The 24,797-nt window shown below is 42.8% G+C and overlaps 1 protein-coding gene and 1 non-coding gene across 2 annotated transcripts in view; one reads left to right on the forward strand and one right to left on the reverse strand.

Moving 5' to 3' along the window:
- Positions 1-24,797, reverse strand: part of LOC126278471 (G-protein coupled receptor 54-like) — a 1,326,787-nt gene that overhangs the window by 883,557 nt on the left and 418,433 nt on the right. The gene's annotated exons all lie outside the window — the stretch shown is intronic.
- Trnas-cga (transfer RNA serine (anticodon CGA)) lies at positions 4,652-4,726 on the forward strand. Its single transcript has one exon. It is a non-coding gene; the product is annotated as a tRNA-Ser (tRNA).

Raw genomic sequence — 24,797 nt, forward strand, 5'->3', positions numbered from 1 at the left:
CAGTTATATTCTCATGGAAAGTAAATGTAATTAATTTATTTTAATTGAATCAACTGTGCATTCTTAGTGAAAAATTGAAAAATTACCTAGAGAAACAGTGTTTTTTGTTTCACAAATTTTATTATGATGACTGCACAACCTATGTTTCGGGTTGTAAGTCAATTTTTCAGTAATTTACTTGAAAATGAGCTTTTAACTCCAAACCCAGGTTGTGCAGTAACCACAATAAAATTTGTGAAGCAAGGCAAAAACCAGTGTTTGTTTAATAATCTATTTACTTAATGTAGTTTTTATACTTCTCTAAGTTGTATTTGCTCCTGGACCACTACACCGACTATGCCGCTCGAGAGAGAGAGTACTTTGTAAGACCGCATAGTTTGTGTACAGTCAGCTGTGTGTGCGTTTCCTTAAAATGAAAATAGTTTGAATGTCTACAACGACAATGTGGGTAAATGATATTGTGAACTAGTGAAGTTAATACTGACAGTACTTCTACTACTGCTGTTGCCACTAACAATCATAGTAGGATTAACAGTAAGAACAATAATATTAATATTGCATTATTTTAATATTTGTTCCAATTCGTACCCTTTTCTTTAATCTTATAGGGCTTTGAGTTCACAGCGATAGGACTCACCATTGTCAGTTAAAAATACAGTATTTTGGCTCAACATTATTATTCTTGTTCCACCCTGGACTTTTCATTGTTTGGTTATTTCGCTTCAGTTTCATACAGCTGTGCTCGGCTACAGTGCGAATATTGTGATTGCTTGAACACTATTTTCTATTACAGTGTCATCAAACCATGTAAATCCGTCTTATGGAGTGGGCCGCCAACAAATGCAAATAGTGAGGTCATAGAGACCGGAAAGACGAAACAAGAAGTAGTTCAAGGGCTATATAATGATAGTCATTCATCTTATAGATTTTATTGGGTGGTGACAAAACAAGTCCAGTCCCCATAGCGTGTGGTGAAAACTGAGCAATGTTACTGTGCCTCCCGGTAAACCTAAACGACATTTCTCAGCCAAACATCCCTCCCTGTTAAGTGAAGACGCGAATTATTTTCGTCGGTTGTTGCAACAAAATTCCGTATTTCACGGACTATAAGAAGCACGTTTTTCTTCGAAAAATTGCCTACGAAGTTCTGGTGGGTCTTATAGTAGAAATTAATATAAAAATATCCAGTGTTTGATTTAAAATTACCGCTAGACTTAAAAATGACCATATATTCGATACCGCGGGAAACATATCACTATCTGACAACATTGGCTTCAACTGGCAGCAGCAGTGAACTGATGCGACGAACATGAGTTGCGGGGATTTACAAGCTAGCCAACACTGTCTCCCGCCCCGCCATCACAAACCCAGATCACTGTCTAGCCTATAAGGCGTCGTTGCAGCCTACGGTGCCAGTGAACTTAAAATGAAAGGTATTAGTGTTATCGGTAACAGTATAATATTTTTGTTAGTAGCAAGTAAAGATAAGAGGTATTCATATGAAGTGAGCTACAAATTGAATGTAATACCACATGAGGAAGGACGTGGAAACAGAGCAGCTGAGCGCATTTCGGCCCTTCACCAACAGAAAAAAATCATTTGCTATTGCAGGGCTGGTAAAGGCGAACTGAAAAAAATGAGGAAGTCTAAATGTGCAACTGCGGACTGAATGCAAAACAGCCAAAAGTAGAAGATGATGTACTGAAATGGATTCAAGGACGCCGTCAAAACGGCACTGGAATTAATACAAAAATGATTCAAATACACATCGTAAGCTAGCGCTACAGTGGGACTTAACAGTTTTTAAGGGTGGAGTTGATCGGTGGTACATGTATATGAAGCGTCATGGACTTACCACGTGAACCAGAAGCAGAATATTTCAGAAAATGGCACAACATTATAAAGAGAAAATATTATCTTTTCATTGCTTTGTTAGTCGACATCGAAAGAAAACCAGTGTGGAACTATTGGGTTTTAAGACAAACTCTTTTATGCTTTTTATCGTTAATATTGCGGCAGCTGTGTGTCGTACCACACACAATATGACCTAGACCACACATAAGTAACTATTTATTCTTGACATGGAGGTCACATTTTCTTGTATTTCAATTTATTTCATTATTATTTATATTAGTTAATTATTATTTTAAAAATATTCTTCCACTTTTTCACTGGACATACGAATGTTTGCAGTACATCTGATGTGTTGCATGGCCTATTACAACTGTGTGTTACGGTTTTATGAATAATAGCGTTTACATATGTTCATATATCATGCTTTATTAGAGTAAAACAGTGAAAACTATTAACAACAGCAAGACATAGGCAGAAGCATATGTGCCCGACTGTTACATATAGTTTTAATGGTATACAGTACACCACTTTGAGCCACTTACATAGTTAACTTGATACCTGTCAATTGTTAACGTATGTTCTTTATTTTTTATAATTCTTTATGATTGTACCTTTCTTTTACTCATTGTAAAGGGGCCTGAAAATGGCATCAATGTAATCCGAAACTGGTAGCACATAGAAGTTCATAAAATATAATAAATTTATACAATCCATACGGCTGTTGGTAAGTTATTGCATCAAGAAGTGTGGAACTAAGTCACATAGCAAATATGGACTAAACTCCTGTGGCATTTGATGTGCCGACTGACAGAACCGTTGCCATGAAAGGCGCTAACACCGTAACTCTAAAAACAAGTGGACATGAAAAAACGCACTACGCTGTTGTTCTTGCATGTTGTGCTGACGTTACTAAACTTAATCCAGTGATCATTTTCAAGTGCAAAACAATGACAAAACCTTCAGGTGTCTTTGGTCTTATACATGAAAAGTGTTGGATCGACCTGGCTAGTATGAAATTATGGGTTAACAGAGTGTGGGTGAGAAGGAAGGGTGTTACTAAAGGTGTCCTAAATCAGTCTAGCAGTCATTTGAAAAATTCTATGAAAGAGAAACTCAGACAAGGAAACGAAGAGCTTGCTGTTATTCTGGGAGTCGTGGCGACAGGAAGGGCTTCCGGCCAGCCTCCGACGCTAACATCGCCAAATCCATAGTACCAAGGTCGACCCCGCGTTGGTGTGGGACAAATGCCCGAGAAAATGATCAAAGAAAATGCTGTTATTCCAGGAGTACTTACTTCACAAGTGCAACCTCCTGACGTCTCGACAAATAAACCATTTAAAATGTATAAAAGAGAGGAATGGAGCAAATTGGTGATGGATGAATCCCAACATGAACTCACTCGGAAGGGAGCTTTAAAACGACCTAGAATGAAATAAGAGTGTCAGTGGATAAAATAGTCAAGGTATAGAATGAGAGAAGACATTGTTGCTAAATCTTCCAAGAAGTGTGATATATGTAACGCTCTCGGTAACAGTGAAGATCATCTTATAAACGAAGAAGACAACAATGAAGACGTAGAGTAACAAGAAGAAGAATAAGAAGAAGAAGAAGAAGAAGAAGGTTAAGATGACAGATTTCAGGGACTCTAAAGGTCAGTTCGGTTTTATAAACTAAGACAGTTTTTTAGTCTAGCTTTGCAACCTAATAATAAAAATTGTAAAAACGTTAGCTTTCTTAAAAACTTGGTTAATAATTAAGGTGTGTCTTATAGCACGTAGCATTATAGTCCGTTCGATAAAAAACAAGTGAAGCTCATGACTACATCGTTGCGTGTTTTGCAGAAATTACAGGTATAAGGTAGTCGAACTTAACGTAAGGGCCAAAACAAACACACAAAGAAGCAGAAACGTTGTGTTAAGAAATGGTAAAGAAAAACTCCTTAATTCAGACACTGAAATAATTCCTCTTTCTACTGACACATCGTCCACCGAGTTGGTGACATCTCCAGCGACATTGAAGACATTTTGAAGGAGAAAACAATTAGCAGTCGTAAGTTTTCACTTCAGATCGTCCAGTCCACCAATAATAACAGTCATGCAAAACTTCTTTCTTACGTAAGGTATGTTGAGGGGAATGGAATTGCAAGCAATTTCTCGTATTCGGCAGAACTACCCGAACGAGCAAATAACGAAGAAATATTTCGTGCAACTAATGAAGTAACGTGCGAGCAGATAATTTACGTTTGTGGATACAGACAATTACAAATGGATCAACTCATACATTCCCAACTGTATGGTCTTTTACTGACGATAATAAAGCATTGCTGGACTTAATTAAGTCTTCAGAAATAATTTACAAGATCCAGAATGAGATTTTCACTCTGCAGCGGAGTGTGCGCTGATATGAAACTTCCTGGTAGATTAAAACTGTGTGCCCGACCGAGACTCAAACTCGGGACCTTTGTTTTTCGCGGGCAAGTGCTCTACCAACTGAGCTACCGAAGCAGGACTCACGCCCGGTACTCACAGCTTTACTTCTGACAGTATCCGTCTCCTACCTTCCAAACTTTACAGAAGCTCTTCTGCGAAACATGCAGAACTAGCACTCCTGAAAGAAAGGATACTGTGGAGACATGGCTTAGCCACAGCCTGGGGGATGTTTCCAGAATGAGATTTTCACTCTGCAGCGGAGTGTGCGCTGATATGAAACTTCCTGGCAGATTAAAACTGTGTGCCCGAACTTGGGACCTTTGCCTTTCGCGGGCAGAAGTAAAGCTGTGAGTACCGGGCGTGAGTCGTGCTTCGGTAGCTCAGTTGGTAGAGCACTTGCCCGCGAAAGGCAAAGGTCCCGAGTTCGAGTCTCGGTCGAGCACACAGTTTTAATCTGCCAGGAAGTTTCAATTTAAAAGATGTCTTGCAAACTATATACACTCCTGGAAATTGAAATAAGAACACCGTGAATTCATTTTCCCAGGAAGGGGAAACTTTATTGACACATTCCTGGGGTCAGATACATTACATGATCACACTGACAGAACCACAGGCACATAGACACAGGCAACAGAGCATGCACAATGTCGGCACTAGTACAGTGTATATCCACCTTTCGCAGCAATGCAGGCTGCTATTCTCCCATGGTGACGATCGTAGAGATGCTGGATGTAGTCGGAACGGCTGGAACGGCTTGCCATGCCATTTCCACCTGGCGCCTCAGTTGGACCAGCGTTCGTGCTGGACGTGCAGACCGCGTGAGACGACGCTTCATCCAGTCCCAAACATGCTCAATGGGGGACAGATCCGGACATATTGCTGGCCAGGGTAGTTGACTTACACCTTCTAGAGCACGTTGGGTGGCACGGGATACATGCGGACGTACATTGTCCTGTTGGAACAGCAAGTTCCCTTGCCGGTCTAGGAATGGTAGAACGATGGGTTCAATGACTGTTTGGATGTACCGTGCACTATTCAGTGTCCCCTCGACGATCACCAGAGGTGTACGGCCAGTGTAGGAGATCGCTCCCCACACCATGATGCCGGGTGTTGGCCCTGTGTGCCTCGGTCTTATGCAGTCCTGATTGTGACGCTCACCGCCAAACGGCGCCAAACACGCATACGGCCGTCACTGGCACCAAGGCAGAAGCGACTCTCATCGCTGAAGACGACTCGTCTCCATTCGTCCCTCCATTCACGCCTGTCGCGACACCACTGGAGGCGGGCTGCACGATGTTCGGGCGTGAGCGGAAGACGGCCTAACGGTGTGCGGGACCGTAGCCCAGCTTCATGGAGACAGTTGCGAATGGTCCTCGCCGATACCCCAGGAGCAACAGTGTCCCTAATTTGCTGGGAAGTGGCGGTGCGGTCCCCTACGGCACTGCGTAGGATCCTACTGTCTTGGCGTGAATCCGTGCGTCCCTGCGGTCCGGTCCCAGGTCGACGGGCACGTGCACCTTCCGCCGACCACTGGCACATCGATGTACTGTGGATACCTCACGCCCCACGTGTTGAGCAATTCGGCGGTACGTCCACCCGGCCTCCCGCATGCCCACTATACGTCCTCGCTCAAAGTCCGTCAACTGCACATACGGTTCACGCCCACGCTGTCGCGGCATGCTACCAGTGTTAAAGAATGCGATGGAGCTCCGTATGCCACGGCAAACTGGCTGACACTGACGTCGGCGATGCACAAATGCTGCGCAGCTAGCGCCATTCGACCGCCAGCACCGCGGTTCCTGGTGTGTCCGCTGTGCCGTGCGTGTGATCATTGCTTGTACAGCCCTCTCGCAGTGTCCGGAGCAAGTATGGTGGGTCTGACACACCGGTGTCAATGTGTTCTTTTTTCCATTTCCAGGAGTGTAGAAGATTTGGCTTGGTCAATGATCCATTCGTGGATTCAAAACATCCTAGGTTAAGGCTTAGAAGAGGAACTGTTAAATCTGAAAGCAGACAAAACATCGAAGTCAAAATTTTTCGAAGTGCCTTTGAAGATGTTTTGGTTGTCAATAAGCTTTGAATACCCGATTACTTCCGAGATGGCAGTTAATGTATCATTACCATTTGTAACTAAATATTTATGTAAACTGCGCTTCTCGACGTTCATTGAAATTAAAACTTCAATGAGATAGAGACTCAAGTCCATCGATGAGGAAATAAGACTTTCTCGAGTATTCCGCCCCGAATCAGCGCCTGTTTGTAGCTAAGCAGGTTGAAGTTTTGCATTGAAGCTGCGAGTGGAATTATTTACTTTAAAATTCGGTTTAGAATTGTCTGTTTCTTTACAGTTAATTGAAATTAATAAGTTGTTAATAAATGCATGTTTCCACTCATGTATAATAATAATAGTAATAATAATATAAAACACTAATAATAACTGATTACATAACGATGCAATAATTTGTAATTATGCTATGATCCACACGATGTTTAGGCGAGAGGCATATTTGGATGCCGTTTTGAGTCTAGGACTCTCTGGGTGAACCGTGAGTAATGAAAGCTTTATGACTACTGGTTTTTTTGATGCCTCGATAAGCATTTTGAACCAATCTGTGACTTCCTTGATAAACTACATGTAAATTTAAGGTGGAAAGGTGGTAAATGAAAGGAAGGGGATCACGACCGTCATCTGCATCGGGACATAACACAGAACCAGCGGCGACGAGTGAAAATGTATACCGGGCTGGGATTCGAACCTACTTAAGAGGCAGGTGCGGTAACCACTGTGTCATCAGGGAAGTAGCGTTATCGTAAATTCGAAGACTCACGGCCTCACTCCACATTCTCATCTAGCGCCACCTCTCCACAGCCCTTGTCCATTTCCTTCAAGCTCGTTACTCTGGCATTCCTACAGGAGGTCGGACGCATTTATGCATCTGAACAGAAGAAGGTGGATTCATTGCCCAGCTAGGGGAGTGAATTATATGAACGCATGGTGTCGGTTCTTTCGGACACGTCCGAAAGAAGAGACACCACTCATTCATATAATTCATTGATATTTTTTCGTTTTAAATCCACTAATATTAATTATGTGCATGTAATACAGTAAGGTCTGAATATCTTAGATGGCGACTGAAGCACCTACAAAAATGAAACTTGGCAACGAGGGGAAGCCATACTCCGTGTGTGCAGGAACTAACATGTTATAACAGCTGCCACACATTAGTAAAAGCTGTTGGCACGTCATCCCGCCGCACGCAAGTCACCCCATGTGAGGAAAAAGAAATAAACATCATAGGCGAAATATATCAGGCAGTTTTTTAGTTTCCGGAAGGATGGTTTCTGGAAGTCATTTCTAGATCAGAAGTTAGGGCAAGTGGTGCATGCTAAGATCTGACTGACGTTGTGAAGCAGTCAACATCAGCACAAATGACTCAGCAGGATTCGTACTTGAGTCTGCATGCCGGTGTGCTAAACTCATTCGCGGGGATAGCTGAATACGTACCGTGTGAGTCCTCAACTACAATCAAGTGCCCTGCTCGGCCTTAGGACGTATGAGTACCACAGTATACGGCTTCCATAATACCCATTTTTCCATCCATGCGTTTTTCGTTACTGTTGTTACCATTTATAAGAAACTAACACGGAGCGTGCAGCACAAGTACAGTAGACCTATAGTATCCAGGGTATTACGAAAAAGGTACGGCCAAACTTTCAGGAAACATTCCTCACACACAAATAGAGAAAATATGTTATGTGGACATGTATCCGGAAACGCTTAACTTCCAAGTCAGAGCTCATTTTAGTTTCGTCAGTATGTACTGTACTTTCTTGATTCACCGCCAGTTGGCCCAATTGAAGGAAGGTAATGCTGACTTCGGTGCTTGTGTTGACATGCGACTCATTGCTCTACAGTACTAGCATCAAGCACATCAGTACGTAGCATCAACAGGTTAGTGTTCTTCACGAACGTGGTTTTGCAGTCAGTGCAGTGTTTACAAATGCGGAGTTGGCAGATGCCCATTTGATCTATGGATTAGCACGGGGCAAGAGCCGTGGCGCGGTACGTTTGTATGGAGACAGATTTCCAGAACGAAGGTGTCCCGACAGGAAGACGTTCGAAGCAACTGATCGGCGTCTTAGGGAGAACGGAACATTCCAGCGTATGACTCGCGACTGGGGAAGACCTAAAACGACGAAGACACCTGAAATGGACGAGGCAATTCCTCGTGCAGTTGACGATAACCCTAATGTCAGCGTCAGAGAAGTTGCCGCTGTACAAGGTAACGTTGACCACGTCACTGTATGGAGAGTGCTACGGGAGAACCAGTGGTTTCCGTACCATGTACAGCGTGTGCAGGCACTATCAGCAGCTGACTGGCATCCATGGGTACACTTCTGCGAATGTTTTATCCAACAATGTGTCAATCCTCATTTCAGTGCAAATGTTCTCTTTACGGATGAGGCTACATTCCAACGTGATCAAATTGTAAATTTTCGCAATCAACATGTATGGGCTGACGAGAATCCACACGCAATTGTGCAATCACGTCATCAACACAGATTTTCTGTGAACGTTTGGGCAGGCATTTTTGGTGATGTCTTGATTGGGTCCCATGTTCTTCCACCTACGCTCAATGGAGCACGTTATCATGATTTCATACGGGATACTCTACCTGTGCTGCTAGAATATGTGCCTTTACAAGTAAGACACAACATGTGGTTCATGCACGATAGAGTTCCTGCACATTTCAGTCGAAGTGTTCGTACGCTTCTCAACAACAGATTCGCTGGCCGATGGACTGGTAGAGGCGGACCAAGTCCATGGCCTCCACGCTCTCCTGACCTCAACCCTCTTGACTTTCATTTATGGGGGCATTTGAAAGCTCTTGTCTACGCAACCCCGGTACCAAATGTAGAGACTCTTCGTGCTCGTATTGCGGACGGCTGTGATACAATACACCATTCCCCAGGGCTGCGTGGGCGCATAAGGGATTCCATGCGACGGAGGGTGGATGCATGTATCCTCGCAAAGGGAGGGTATTTTGAACATTTCCTGTAACAAAGTGTTTGAAGTCACGCTCGTACGTTCTGTTGCTGTGTCTTTCCATTTCGTGATTAATGTTATTTGAAGGAAGTAATAAAATTATCTTTAATATGGAAAGTAAGCGTTTAAGGACACATGTCCACATAAGATATTTTCTTTCTTTGTGTGTGAGGAATGTTTCCTGAAAGTTTGGCCGTACTTTTTTTTGTAACACCCTGTATAACTGAAAGGACCCGAAAACCAACTGCTGTTAACTCCAAACTTGGAAGGTGTGTAACTCAATCCATGTAGTACTCCCTCCCGCCACTACTACACATTTAAATGCTCTGGGTAGTCTTTCAAATGTATGGTACAGTTAAGGCGGAATTAGTTTTCAGCCTTTCTCTTGACTAGCCATAGCGAGTCGCACTTGAAAAATTTTGTCAGCAGAACTATTCAAAAACCAAAGTTCCGCTTAGGTTTACTATATCTTACAGCCTAATTCTTGGTACACTATATTAACGTTCAGAATCAGCCAAAAACCTATATTCCATTAAAGCTGAAAATAACTTACAACTGGAATGAAGATAACCTGTATCTGAAAACAAAATGATGATACAGTAAATTACCGTTACTTTTACTGGCCTTTGGGGAGAGTGCTATCAAGTAAAATGTTTTCATAAGCTTTTGCATTCTTTTTGCCATCAACAACAGCAAATGGCTCTAACTGAGTTCAGGAAGGCCAATAGGAGTCCACCAAACCGCGTCTGAAATTTGCACTTCAATCACAAATGTTTCTAATCTGCCAGGTATAAGAGAGAGAGAGAGAGAGAAAACACAGTTACTATCTCCCCCTCCCCCCCCCCCTCTCTCTCTCTCTCTCTCTCTCTCTCTCTCTCTCTCTCACTATTGACTCGACAGACGACGAAATATTGTAAAATATTAACTGAAATAGTAACTGAGATGGGACTTTCTGTATAACTAATATTTCGGTGATTTTTATAAAGGAGTATGTTCTGAATAACAGAAGTTATTTTGTGAAACCTCATGCAATGTATTGTTGATGTACAGATAAAGTTTTGCTCTTTGTTACTGAGGTGGACATTATATGTAATATGCCGTCCACTGAGCCTTTTTCGACCTTTTTAGTTCAAATAACTTTGCTATGCTGTGAATTCTAGCGAACTGATCACCGATTCAGTTCACAACACTGACCCAGACATAAGTTAAAATATTGCTAATCCTCCTGTTCCAATCAAGGCTTTTGGGAATGTCCCTTGGTTATCGGGAGCATGCCGGAACTGGAGTGTTCCTGCCAAATATTCCTTAATGGCGTTCCATTTTCCTCCCTAAAACTACTAGCTCGTGTAGAAAAAAGCTATAGAGAGTGCATGACTACTATTAAAATCTTACATCTTCGATCTTATCAATTTGAGGGTTTTGCTCTATTTTTTTTAATGAGAACTGTAAATGACCGAATGGTAGTAGCATCGTTTTTCAGATACTGTACGTCTTTGTTTTCGCATTTATTTTTCAGAGTTACGTTAAAAAGAAAATATACCTATCAGTTGTATACATTTCTCTTATTTACGTTACTGAAAACAAGAAAATTCTTGTAACAGACTCGTTCCTCATTAGTTCGAAGAAAACTTGGGCAAATGAAATGCGGAACATGTAGAATGAAATTTTCACTCTGCAGCAGAGTGTGGGCTGATATGAAACTTCCTAACGGATTAAAACTGTGTGCTGCACCGAGACTCGAACTCGAGACCTTTAGCTTTTGTGGGAAAGTGATCTACCACCTTCTTTTTATCTTATTTTGTTCGAAATTGTTCGTTCTATTTGTTCGAAGCGGACGTGCCATGACGCTTGTGCAAGTTCATCGTCGATCCATTAATTCAGTTTTTCATTACAGAGAGCGGCTATCCCTCCGACCGAACACGCTGAACTACCGCGCTGGCGCTGAGCCACACAAGCACGACTCATGACCCCTCTTCACAGCTTTAGCGCACTAGCTTGCGAAAGGCAAAGGTCCCAAGTTCGAGTCTCGATCCGGCACACAGTTTTAATCTGCCAGGAAGTTTCACATCAGCGTACAATCCCCTGCAGAGTGCAAATATCATTCTGGAAACATCCCCCAGGTTGTGGCAAGACCGTGTCACCGCAATATCCTTTCTTCCACGAGTGCAAGTTCAGCACGTTTCGCAGGAGAGCTTCTGTAAAAATTTGGAAGGTATGAGACGAGGTACTGGCTGAAGTAAAGCTGTGAAGAGGGGTCCTGAGTCATGCTTGAGTAGTTCAACTGATAGAGCACTTGCTCGTGAAACGCGAAGGACCCGAGTTCGAGTCTCGGTCCGGCACACAGTTTTAATCTGCAGAACGTGTAATTTACTAAGCTAACTACCATTGTCACGGCCAATTTTTCATCCTGTAACACAGCAAGATGGGATTATCCTACTTGTTCTTGTACCACTCCTGATGTTAATATCACTTTTTTCTAATTTCTTTTCGTTAGTAATGCATTTGTACACGAAATTACAAAGTTCTTATTCTTCCAGTATTTCATTACATTTTATTATTCGCAGTAAAATTAACGGTAAGGTGGTTACAGCTCACTACAATACTGTAGATAGGTCGGATGGAAACATTTTATTTAAAAAAATCATAATCTGCTGTAAACTATGTACTCAACAAAATTCCATCCCGCAAATAATTGTTTGTTTTAATTTTGAAATAACTTATTTGAAAGCCTTCATTCTCCTCTTTCAAGCAAATGTTTCACTTTTTCTGAAAACTTAATATTTCAAAAGTTATTCGTGTTCAAAATTTTCGTGTTCCAGAATGTTCCAGTCTATAAGCGATATTCTCTCCAAATTTTTCTTCCACAGAATGTGATTTCATTCTCCAGCGGCGTGTGCGCTGGTATGAAACTTCCTGACAGGTTAAAACTGTGTGCCGGACCGAGACTCGAACTCGGGACCTTTGCCTTTCGCGGGCAAGTGCTCTACCAACTGAGCTACCTAAGCAGGAATGTAGGAGACTAGGTACTGGCAGAATTGAAGATGTGAGGTAGCTCAGTTGGTAGATCACTTGCCCTCGAAAGGCCAAGGTCCCGAGTTCGAGTCTCGGTCCGGCACACAGTTTTAATCTGTGAGGAAGGTTTCTTCCACAGTTTTGCAGCCCTGATTTCTCCTTCTACAGCCTAGCGGGGTAGCCGTGCGGTCTTGGGTGTCTTCTCGCGGTTCGCGCGCCTCTCCTCGTCGGAGGTTCGAGTCCTCCCTCTGGCATGGGTATATGTGTTGTCCTTAGCGTAAGTTAGTTTAATTTAGATTAAGTTGTGCGTAAGCATGGGGACCGATGACCTCAGCAGTTTGGTCCCATAGTCCTCACCACAAATTTCCAAATTTTCTCCTTCTACAGAAATATATTTTGTTGCTTAAATAACTTCCAAGTTTGTTAATTATTCCAATTTCATTTTCTCGAAAAATCTGGGCAAACTTTAGGAATCCCCGTGCACAATAAAATTTCTTTCTCATAAAGCAGTGCGTAGTATTTTGTAGTTTTTCGATTACACAGATCGACATTAGTTATATCTGCTTAACTGCCTGTTGCACCTTTCTTTTATGTCTTCCATCTCTTCCGTTAAACGCAGTAGTCCAGTGTTTCACCATTTTGTAATTTCTGTAATACGCTCGTATGTACACTACTGGACATTAAAATTGCTACACCACGAAAATGATGTGCTACAGACGCGAAATTTAACCGACAGGAAGAAGACGCTGTGATATTCAAATGATTATCATTTCAGAGCATTCACACAAGGTTGGCGCCGGTGGCGACACCTACAACGTGCTGACATAAGAAAAGTTAACAACCGATTTCACATAACAAACAGCAGTTGATCGGCTTTGCCTGGTTAAACCTTGTTGTAATGCCTTGTGTAATGACGAGAAATGCCTACCATCACGTTTCCGACTTTGACAAAGGTCGGATTGTAGCCTATCGCGATTGCGGATTATCGTATCGCGCAATGCTGCTCGCGTTGGTCGAGATCCATTGACTATTAGCAGAATATGGACTCGGTGGGTTCAGGAGGGTAATACGGAACGCCGTGCAGGATCCCAACGGCCTCGTATCACTAGCAGTCGAGATGACAGGCATCTTATCCGGATGGCTCTAAAGGGTTGTGCAGCCACGTCTCGATGCCTGAGTCAACAAATGGGGAAGTTTCCAAGACAACAACCATCTGCACGAACAGTTCGACGACGTTTGCAGCAGCATCGACTGTCAGCTCGGAGACTATGGCTGCGGTTACCCTTGACGCTGCATCACAGACAGGAGCGCCTGCGATGGTGTACTCAACGATGAACCTGGCTACACGAATGGCAAAACGTCATTTTTCGGATGAATCCAGGTTCTGTATATGGCATCATGATGGTCGATCCGTATTTGGCGACATTGCGGTGAACGCACATTGGAAACGTGTATTCGTCATCACCATACTGGCGTATCACCGAGCGTGATGGTATGGGGTGCCATTGGTTACACGTCTCGGTCACCTCTTGTTCGCATTGAAGGCACTTTGAATAGTGGACATGACATTTAAGATGTGTTACGACCCCTGGCTCAACCCTCCATTCGATCCCTGCGAAACCCTACATTTCAGCAGGATAATGCACGACCACATGTTGCAGGTCTTGTACGGGCCTTTCGGGATACAGCAAATGTTCGACTGCAGCCCTGGCCAGCACATTCTCCAGATCCCTCGCCAGTTGAAAACGTCTGGTCAGTGGTGGCCGAGCAACTGGCTAGTCACAATACGCCAGTCACTAATCCTGATGAACTGTGGTATCGTGTTGAAGCTGCATGGGCATCTGTACCCGTACACGCCATCCAAGGTCTGTTTGACTCAATGCCCAGGCGTATCAAGGCGGTTATTACGGCCAGAGGTGGTTTTTCTGGGTACTGATTTCCCAGGATCTATGCACCCAAATTGCGTGAAAATGTACTCACATGTCAGTTCTAGTCTAATATATTTGTCCAATGAATACCCATTTATCATTTGCATTTCTTCCTGGTGTAGCAATTTTAATGACCAGTAGTGTACATGGGTGTGCTGAAAAGTAATGTCACCGATTTGTTGTCCTGTTCTTGCTGCAGAGTACTTCTCGTACGGTTTTCCAACTTCGCTGAAGTAAACTGCAACTCTCTGCCGCCAGAAGACTCCGAATTGCAGCGTTTAACATAGCAATGTGTAGCGTAACTATGTCCGTGCGTGAGGAACAGCGTCATGTGATCGAGTTTCTATCCGTCCACATATGGAGCATCCTCACCTTCAGCATGACACAAGCGCTGTGACACCTGCAACAAACCGACACCTTTGTTCACTTTTGTTCATCATCCTTTTTGCAGTCCCGACTTGGCCACATCCGATTTTCATCTGTTTCCAAAATTTAAAGAATACCTCCGAAGATTTCACTTTGATCCTGACGAAGCGGTGCAATCAGATGTGAGAATGTGATTTCGTCAACTATCTCAAGCATTCTACCTTGACAGTAACAACAAACTGGTCTCTCATTGTCGGAAATTTTTTCACCACCTACGTGACTTTGTCGAATAATTAGTATTTATGCCTCACGAATAACGATGTGGAATGTTAATATCGCTTTTGATGTCTTTAAAATGTTTTAAGAGTTTTATTATAATTCTGAGAACGCATACTGTGACAGCGTGATTACCCGTAAATACCACATTAGTGCAATAAATGCTCCAAATGATGTCCATCAACATCAATGCATTTGGCAATACGTGTGACGACATTCCTCTCAGCAGCGAGGCATTATGGGAGGAAGGATAATTGCCCCCATTTTATTGATGGCAATCTAAATGGTGCAATGTATGCTGATTTCCTACGTACTGTTCTAACGGTGTTACTATGTTTCACTGCATGACAGAATGGCTATGTACTTCCAACATGATCAATGTCCGGCACACAGCTCGCGTGCAGTTGAAACGTTATTGAAGAGCATATTTTATAACAGGTGGATTGGTCGTCGAAACACCATACCATGGCCGGCACGTTCACCGGATCTGACGTCCCCAGATTTCTTTCTGTGGGGAGAGTTGAAGGATATTTACTATCGTGATTCCATCGCCAACGCCTGACAACATGCATCAGCGCATTGTCGATGCATATGCGAACATTACGGAAGGCGGACTACTCGCTGTTGAGAGGAATGTCGTTACACGTATTGCCAAATGCATTGAGGTTGACGGACATCATTTTGAGCATTTATTGCATTAATGTGGTATTTACAGGTAATCACTCTGTAACAGCATGCTTTATCAGGAATGGTAAGTTCACAAAGGTACATGTATCACATTGGAACAACAGAAATAAAACGTTCAAACATACCTACATTCTGTATTTTAATTTTAAAAACGTACCTGTTACCAACTGTTCGTCTAAAATTGTGAGCCATATGTTTGTGACTATTACAGCGCCATATATCACAAAGCGAAAAAAGTGGTCCAAGTAAAACATTCACATATCTTTACGTATTACACGAATATGTGATAAAAATGGGGGTTCCTATTTTTTAAAAAATGCGGTTAATATCCGTTTTACCTATGCAGCGCCATCTTGCGGGCCAACCATAACGCCATCTGGTTTCCCCCTTCAAGCTAGACGAGTTTCGTTCTTTGTAGTTTTTTTCCGTTTGACGCTTATTTCGTGAGAATTTGGCCCTTTCACGACCAATGAACCACCCTGTATAATTAGTTCAACGCACTGAATAATCACACGAAGAAAATTAAAGAAGAAATTCGACGAGGCAGAGGCATTCGAAACAGGCAGGTGGGTTACAACCCTATTACAGTCGAGTTGAACTAGCACTTAGTCTTCAGTGACCGCAGTTATTTGAGAAAACTACGCCAGTGCTGAATAGGTTGCTAGAACTAACTGGCCAGTCGTTAAAATTTATTTTTATTATTTTGGCAGGTTTCGGGATCAGCCCATCAGAACGACTGCTAAACAAAAGTACAGAGCCACAAGCACAAGCGTAACTGACGAATATCATTAAGAGTAAACACGCAAAATGTATAACAAGGAATTCTCAATGAAATTTTCACTCTGCAGCGGAAAGTGCGCTGACGTGAAATTTCGTGTCAGGTTAAAACTGTGTGCCTGACCGAGACTCTAACAGGAGGTTTTTGTCTTTTGCAGATAAGTATTCCACCGACTGAGCTACCCAAGCAAAACTCACGAGCCCTCCTCACAGCCTTCCAAACTTCACAAAAGTTCTCTTACGAAACTCGCAGCATTATCACTCCCGGAAGAAGGGTTGGGGACACGTGGATTAGACAAAGCAAGGTTCCAGAATGAAATTTTCACTCTGCGCCGTGGTGTGAGCTGATATGAAACCCCCTGGCAGATTAACACTTACAACAAATAATGTTCAAAAACTGTACATAACAAAACAAAAAGTTATATTAATGGACTGAGATCCGCCTCGATTGCGAAAAAACACCTAGTGTTTACCTAGGTTTCGGTGTAGATAACTACACCTTCTTCAGAACAATAAACTCAAAAGTGTCTATATGCTGAGCTTTTAATTATTGACAAAGGTCTTTATAGACACTTTTGAGTTTATTGTTCTGAAGAAGGTGTAGTTATCTACACCGAAACCTAGGTATACACTAGGTGTTTTTTCGCAATCGAGGCGGATCTCAGTCCATTAATATATTAACAAACGATTGCTGACGCGCTGCAATGTTGAAGGTTCTTAAAACAAAAAGTCTTCTTACGAAGTACGGCGACACATTTGTCAGTCCTGATCATCAGCACACAACTGATGCAGGGACTGCGTGACAAAATTTGACTGCCAGAAACTGTGAACAGGTGACGAGACTTTGGTGGTACAGTGCCGCCATTTGAGTCCAAAGTTATTAAATATAGCACAGAAATAGGAAAAGAAGGCTAAGTATGAACCTAAATCCTTACATATTATACAAGTGTGTGTGTGTGTGTGTGTGTGTGTGTGTGTGTGTGTGCGTGTGTGTGTGTGTCTTCCACGTCTCCTCCTAAACCAGTGGAACGATTTCAACTAGCCTTGGTGCACACAACATATACCTCACTGTCAGGCGACAGTCGCTGCGGTGGGTAAGAAACAAGCTAGCTATCAAAGGGTGTGAGTGGGGCTAAAAAAGAAGTGTTGCCTGTGACGCGATTTTCCATTCACCCAGTATTTTACGTAGAATGAGAGCACTTAGCCTTTAGCAACTTGGAACAAATTTTACACATAATTTCAAACCTTTACGAATGTCTTTTCTCGTTGACAGCCCCTACAAAATGATGAAAGGGAAAATGTTCATCGCGTACTACTCTTCGGCTGTTCATGAAAATAAAAGAGCCGCCTGTGGCATGACGTTATAATTCGTTACTTCTTTAATACTAACTGTATTCGCGAGACATTTTTGAGACAGTATCCACCACTGAATGTATGTGCAAAATTACATCATTGTACGACACATAGTTAAGGAAATATGAAGTCATAAGCAATGAGATACGTCAAAAACTGCTGCATCATGCATGACTTTTAAATTTATTACTTCTTTGCCAGTATTAATTGAAAACAGTCTTGGTGCAATTTCAGTTGTTTTTTTTTATTTATCAACTACGCGTTTCATCTTATTTAGACATCTTCAGGCTGGTCTGTATAGAAAACAGAGAACAAATACATCTATTTAAGGATCACTATCGCGTTGTGCCGACTTGGATAACCTAAAAGCATATAAAAACAGATCAAATATGGAAAAAGCAATTACCTTAATTTGATATTTCTTAGGACGACCCTTAAGACAATGTAGCTAAAGGGCATCGTCGAGCACATCAGGCGAACATCGGCTTCGTTAACCTCAGTAAATACTAGAAATATAAAATAGTATAAACAGATAAGAGAATTGACCAATGATCGGACACTCAGAAATGCAATCATATTGCCGAAGCCTTACGATAAGACCTTGCCTTTCTATATGGACGTGAATGAGAATGAGAGATCGTAAACCGGAGATACATTGCCACCAAAAACCTTATAATTATAATGCACATAAAACATTAATAAGATAGAATTACTAAAAGCAACACCTGTGTATTAGTTTATCCAAAGATTATGACGGAGTAAAACTACAAAAGAAGGTGGTAAATTTTGTATTTTTTATAAGAAGAATTTGCTTGTTAGTTAGAAGTTCTTGCTCCGTATGACGCAGTATTGCGTGTTATAGGTGGGCCTCTTCATCCGAAATTTATTCCTGTATTAGTAATGTTCTCGTTCTAGTGATATATGACACGTAATACCTGTTTAGACATCGCATCTGTGTGTTGTATTATACACCCTGGTACTATATTTTAAATTGACCGCCTTCTTTTGTAGTTTTACTCCGTCATAGTTTTTGGATAAATTATTGCATAGGTGTTGCTTTTAGTAATTCTGTCTTATTAATGTATTATGTGAATTATAATTATGAAGTGTTAGTGCCAATGTATATACGGTTTACGATCTCTCATTCTTATCAGCAGCTTCGAGGCAGCGCCATCTAATGATTCTGTATTAGGCATCAGTACTATCACACGGCGCTGTGGTGCATTATGCTAACTACTTAAGCCCCATCTTATTCTATTATTTGCTCGTGTGAACGTGTAAGCGCTGTGCAGGTCTTGGAGTCACTCACGTACATCTAGAAAGGTAAGGCCTTATCATAAGGCTTCGGCAATATGATTGCATTTCTGATTGTCAGCCTGATGTACTCGACGATGCCCTTTAGCTACACTGTCTGAAGCATCGTCCTAAGAAATATCAAATTAAGGTATTTGCTTTTTCACTATTTCATCTTTTAAATTATCCGAGTCTGCACAACGCGATCGTGATCCTTAAATAGATGTATTTGTTCTCTGTTTTCTATGCAGATCAGCCTGATGATGCATAAATAAGGTGAAACGCGTAGTTGATAAATAAAAATAACTAAAATTGTAAGCAAGACTGTTTTAAATTAATACTATTAATCACTGGTTTCCTGATTCATGCCACAAATGGATTGGAAGAATTACTTCTTTGCTACTAGCCCTGTTCACACTAAATTTCGCAGACGGTATCTACCTAAGCCGCTGAATGTGTCTGCAACATTATATCAGTGAACGACACGTAGTTCAGAAGATATGATGTCATAAACATTGAGCAGAGGGCCAGACGCTGGGTGCTACTGAGGCGGACGTACGGCTGTAAATAAATACCTCGGCAACGTCGGGTTTCTCCACGAGAACAGATTACAAAAACCAAGGCCATGCTCAACAGCGCACAATACTTGCAATAAGGCATAAGACTCCCCAAGTTTAGATCAAGGTCGTAGACCTGCAGTGCGATTTCAGTACCATGGTGACGACTGAGTTGCAGAAAACAACGGAAATATCCGAAGACACAATGAAACGGCAGGTAACAGCGTGAGGAAGCAGGCACAAAATCACCGGGGAAAGCAGCGGACGCCAGCGGGCCGTTGGCTCGCAGCAGCTGCTGGGCAGTTTCAAGGCGGCGCCGGCTGGAGAAATGGTACAGCCACTCAAAAGTCACGAGCCGTTAGCCCGCGGCTATACGGTACGTCGTTTTCTCCGGCCCTAAACCTTTGCAGAATGGCCGGGGCCGCATTTGCCACGAGACGGGGGCTCCGACAAACACGGAAGCGGCGCTCGTATTTACGGCCAACGCTAGATGAACTAAACGTCACAGGAGGGACGTTTCTGCCCGATCTCTGCCCTCCACACTCCCATCCTACCTGATACAAGCATCTTACGCACTGTACAGAGCTGTAAAATGGGAACTGCTGAAGAGATCGAAATGTCATTGCCTATAGAAGATGTGATCACTGTAAGAGCGCTGAGGCCCCAGGCTCGCCGCTAGAGGGCCATCGGCGAACACGTGTGACGACAGAGGGAGCATGCTTGCTTCAACCGTTCACAGTACACTAGTACTAAAACGGGGAAAGGGAGCCTGAAAAGAAGAGCAAAGGGGTGTAGTTCATTTCCTGGCAGCGGAAGGAATGTGGTGAACGAAAATTCATGAAATAACGGCACAAATATAAGAACAGCAGTGCGTGTCCGTTACAAGGATCAAGGCACAACACAAGCGCTTCAAGGAAAGACGGGTGTCGTTGGACAGTGACGTACGATCTAAGGCCCCACACAGCATTACCCATGTCATTAACCAGCAGGTGAATGCCCTCATTACTCAAGACATGCGAGTTGCGGTGGCAGCCATTGCCCCAAAGGTCGGATTCAGCCACGGAATTGCATTGGACATTCAGTGATCTCTGTACACTTATGTCATACTTCGATGAATTTCTAAAAAAAATGTGTGTGAAATCTCATGGGATTTACCTGCTAAGGTCATCACTCCCTAAGCTTACACACTACTTAATTTAAATCATCCTAAGGACAAACACCCACACCCATGCCCGAGGGATGACTCGAACCTCTGCCGGGACTAGCCGCACAATCCATGACTGCAGCGCCTCAGACGGCTCGGCTAATCCAGTGAAAGATAACTACGATCATGCTTACAATGTCCAATTGGGCTTCTCTTGGCAGTGACTGTAGACAACGTCCTGATACTGTCTTGAACTATTGGTAATTCTCTGTTGAAGCTTTGATTGAACTCCGCTTATATCTCCGTTTGGCAGATGGATGTCCACTTGCGAACTACTTGTGTGAGGTAAGGTGGATAGGATACATGAAGTTGGCCTTGCCCTCTGCGCCCTTTCTGGAAGTTAGCTTCAGCTCAGTTTCGCCTGAATTTTAGGCTGTCGGCACTCTTCTTATGTATGGCTGTCGTCCGTGTCTTCCAGAAAACATGCATACGGCCAGAATCTGTTCAGAGTCCACCTCTAAGAAATAAATAAATAAAGAAGTTCATTTAGCAAACGACAGGAAGCAGTAACAGTTGTCAATAGGTAAAATATGGAACAGGTGTCGCTGTCACATCGTCCAGAAACCTGTCACAGATCCGTCGTGTACGAACAGCAAACTGCGAACATCTCTTACGAGGAACGCAATCGCATTTTTTTTTGCATTTAAGGTGCGTGGAGTTCAGAAATCAAATATTAAACAACGAAAGCAAATCGATACAACTCCCAAATATTCCCGAGAAAAGCGACTGAAAAGTATTCCGAGTGTCTTTGATTCACTAAAGCAAGAAATAAATTTTGGCAGGCCATGTGTTCAGTTTACAGTGAGCGCAATCTTTTAACAAACTTTAATATTCAAGGAGCATTTCTCTGAAGCGTAAAATACATAAAGATGGAAAAATGATAGCGCCTGAGACTTGTTATTGTCGGGCAGTTGGTCAGAATTTCGTTTCGTTCGTTATATCTTTTCGTTTTTTTCCGTTCACTTGAAACACCTGCGTCATTTAAATATAAAATTAATCAACAATCACAAAAGATAATTAGCGCACATGTAACTAATTTTTAAGACAAGTGTATGTCTTCCTGTATCTAATTACATACACATAAAAGTACAGTTTCCTTTGCAAGTATAAATTCTTAATTACCAAACTTTTTAAAAGATTGCTAATGAAGATTGTTTAAATTAAAAGTAAAGATTAGGAATTAACTTTCTTTCATCTTTAGGTATTATGCGCCTGACGGAAATGGCTGCAGACATACGTTTAAGAATTTATATTAACGGGGAATCGAACCCAAGACATATATATGACAGGCAAACACTCCACCACAGCACCGCAACATCATTCAAAAATTCGTCCTTGTTTTAGTATATTAAAGTCGCTCGGAAATTTTCAAAGTCGATTTTCGTCAGAATTTTGAGAGTTGCATCCAAAGGCTTTGTCGAATTGATATTTATGTTCTGAACATCGTGTACCAGAAACATAAAAAATTCTAAAAATCCTGTCGGCACGTGGTTTTGCTAGATTCGAACGCATCGCCAGATATCAGTGAAGTGGCTCGTCTTTTAAATTTACAGTAATACAGGTTACATCTAATATGTCATTGCTGGGCACTTCCCGACCTTACACTTCGCCCTGTGTTTACTGGTCCATAAATCTATCTTCTGTTCTACTCCGTACTGCTGTTGTTTGGTAGAGGGTTCTCCGTACCAACGTTGCCTGGTACAGGCTGCCTTCTACTTATTTCGCGTGCCGGAAGGTGCTTCGTAGTGATGTTGCGTGCTAGAGGGCGCTTGGTGCTAAAATTGCATGGCAGAGGATGTTTTGTATCTATTCTGTGAGGTTTCGATCTGATACTTTGTGGCAGAGGTTGTTTCCTCTACATGAATGCGTGGTGTCTGTCCATTTTAGCATGTCCGAAAGAACTGACACCACGAGGAATTCGCAGATGTGATACATATTACGTAAATTGCAATTAGAGGGGGGAGAAAGGGAAGTAACTGATAATACCAGGTGCATAGTGCATAGGAGCTGTAGGCGGAATCAGCGGCGACGAGTAACAATGTGAACCGGATTGAGACTCAAATCAGGGATCTCCTGTTTACTTGGCAGTAGCGATAACCACTTCGCCACCAAGGCACAGTGTTAACTGCAAACCCGAGGACAATCTCGGCACGCTCCTCAGCCGACACACGCTCCTACGTGCCACCACCAGTTACCTTCAGTCCCCGCCCATGTCCCCCACGCTCTCTACCTTTAGGTTACCCCGAAGGTCAAACGTAAATGTACGTCTGCACGTGCTCAAAAGAACAAACGCCACACACTCATATAAATGATGTGCCTCGATGGGCCGTGAATTCACAACCATCAGTGCAGACGCACATTTACGTTCGTCCTCCAGCAGGAATCTACAATTAGCGAGCACGGTGCAAATGTACAGGGACTGCACATAAAAGGTTATGCGATGTGGGAATGTGTCGAGACAGGCCAAGCATTTGCTGCTAATACTGAGTCTGGATGCTTAGTGTAAGTGCCTAGCAAGCAATAGGTCCAGGGTTTGAGTTATGGTACGTTACACATTTCCCTCGTCAACACTGATTCTTAATGAAGTCCTGATGGTTAAAATGCCTCTGAGCACTATCGGACTTAACATCTGAGGTCATCAATCCCCTAGAGCTTAGAACGACTTATACCTAACTAACCTAAGGACATCACACACATCCATGTCCGAGGCAGGATTCGAACCTAGAACCGCTCGTCCACGTGGGCCGGCAAAGTCCTGATGCAGCTGACATCATCAGTTCCTTCCCTTCCATTTCCTCTCTCCTCCCTCCACCTTCAATTTACATAAAAGATTGTTTTGTATCAATGTTGAATCGCACAGGGTGGTTTACACCGATATTAACTTGTAGAGGGTGTTGTGGCATGTTACGTGGCAGAAGGTGCTTCGTAACAATATCATGTGACGGAGGGTGTTTCGTACTGATGTTGCATGTGCAGAGGGCACTTCATATCAATGATACGGGGCAGAGGGTGCAACCAACCAATGTTACTTTGGAGACATTGCTCCGGGCCAATCTTGCGTTGCATAGTGCGCTTCTTTCCAATGTTACGTGACAAAGATAGCTCCGTAGCAACGTTCCGCAGCCAAGAGCACATCCTATCAATGTTTCGTGCTGGAGATTGCTTCACATGAGCAAATTTCGAGAACATTTCACAAGGAGAACAGCAGTCTGGCAAAAAGTGATTTAAACATGAACACAGTCTCGACCGAAAAAAAATTTAACTTGTGGTGAACAGTTTTGAACAGTTTTTGATCATCTTCAGGCCCTCATACAATGATGGTAGGTGGTGGCGATGAATCGAGCGTGTGTTCTAAGTCCACGGAAGTATACAGTCTTTGTAGTTATTTCACATTGGTATTTAGTGGTGGTGGGTGCTGTCAACAACGTTGCGTAATAATATTACATCTCAGAGGGTGTTTCGTACGAATTATACATGTTGGAGGATGTTTCTTACCAATATGACGTGACGGGTGGTGCTTCCTGCTCATCTCCTGTGGTAGAGTGGGCTTTGCACAAGTTGTATAAGGTAGTGAGCCGGCCGTTGTGACCGAGCCGTTCTAGGCGCTGCGGTCTGGAACTGCGCGACCGCTACGGTCGCAGGTTCGAACGCTGTCTCGGGCATGGATGTGTGTGATGTCCTTAGGTTAGTTAGGTTTAAGTAGTTCTAAGTTCTAGGGGACTGATGACCTCAGATGTTAAGTCCCATAGTGCTCAGAGCCATTCGAACCATTTCAACCAGGGCAGTGAGTGATTCGTACAAATGCTGTGTAGCAGAGAACGCGAACTACTGAAGTTCCATGCAGCGGGTATTTTGCAGTAATCTTATGTTGGAAAATACCGGAAAAGGTCACGCGGAAAATGAAGCTCACTCTGGATTGTCACTGGAGTTGGGCAATCAGCAAGTGGCCATAGTCGCGGGACTACTATCTACTGGTACTGTACTTAGACGGCTGGAGAGTGGTTGTAGCTTGCA

This window comes from Schistocerca gregaria, chromosome 6, assembly GCF_023897955.1.
Source record: "Schistocerca gregaria isolate iqSchGreg1 chromosome 6, iqSchGreg1.2, whole genome shotgun sequence".
Taxonomy (NCBI): Eukaryota; Metazoa; Arthropoda; class Insecta; order Orthoptera; family Acrididae; genus Schistocerca; species Schistocerca gregaria.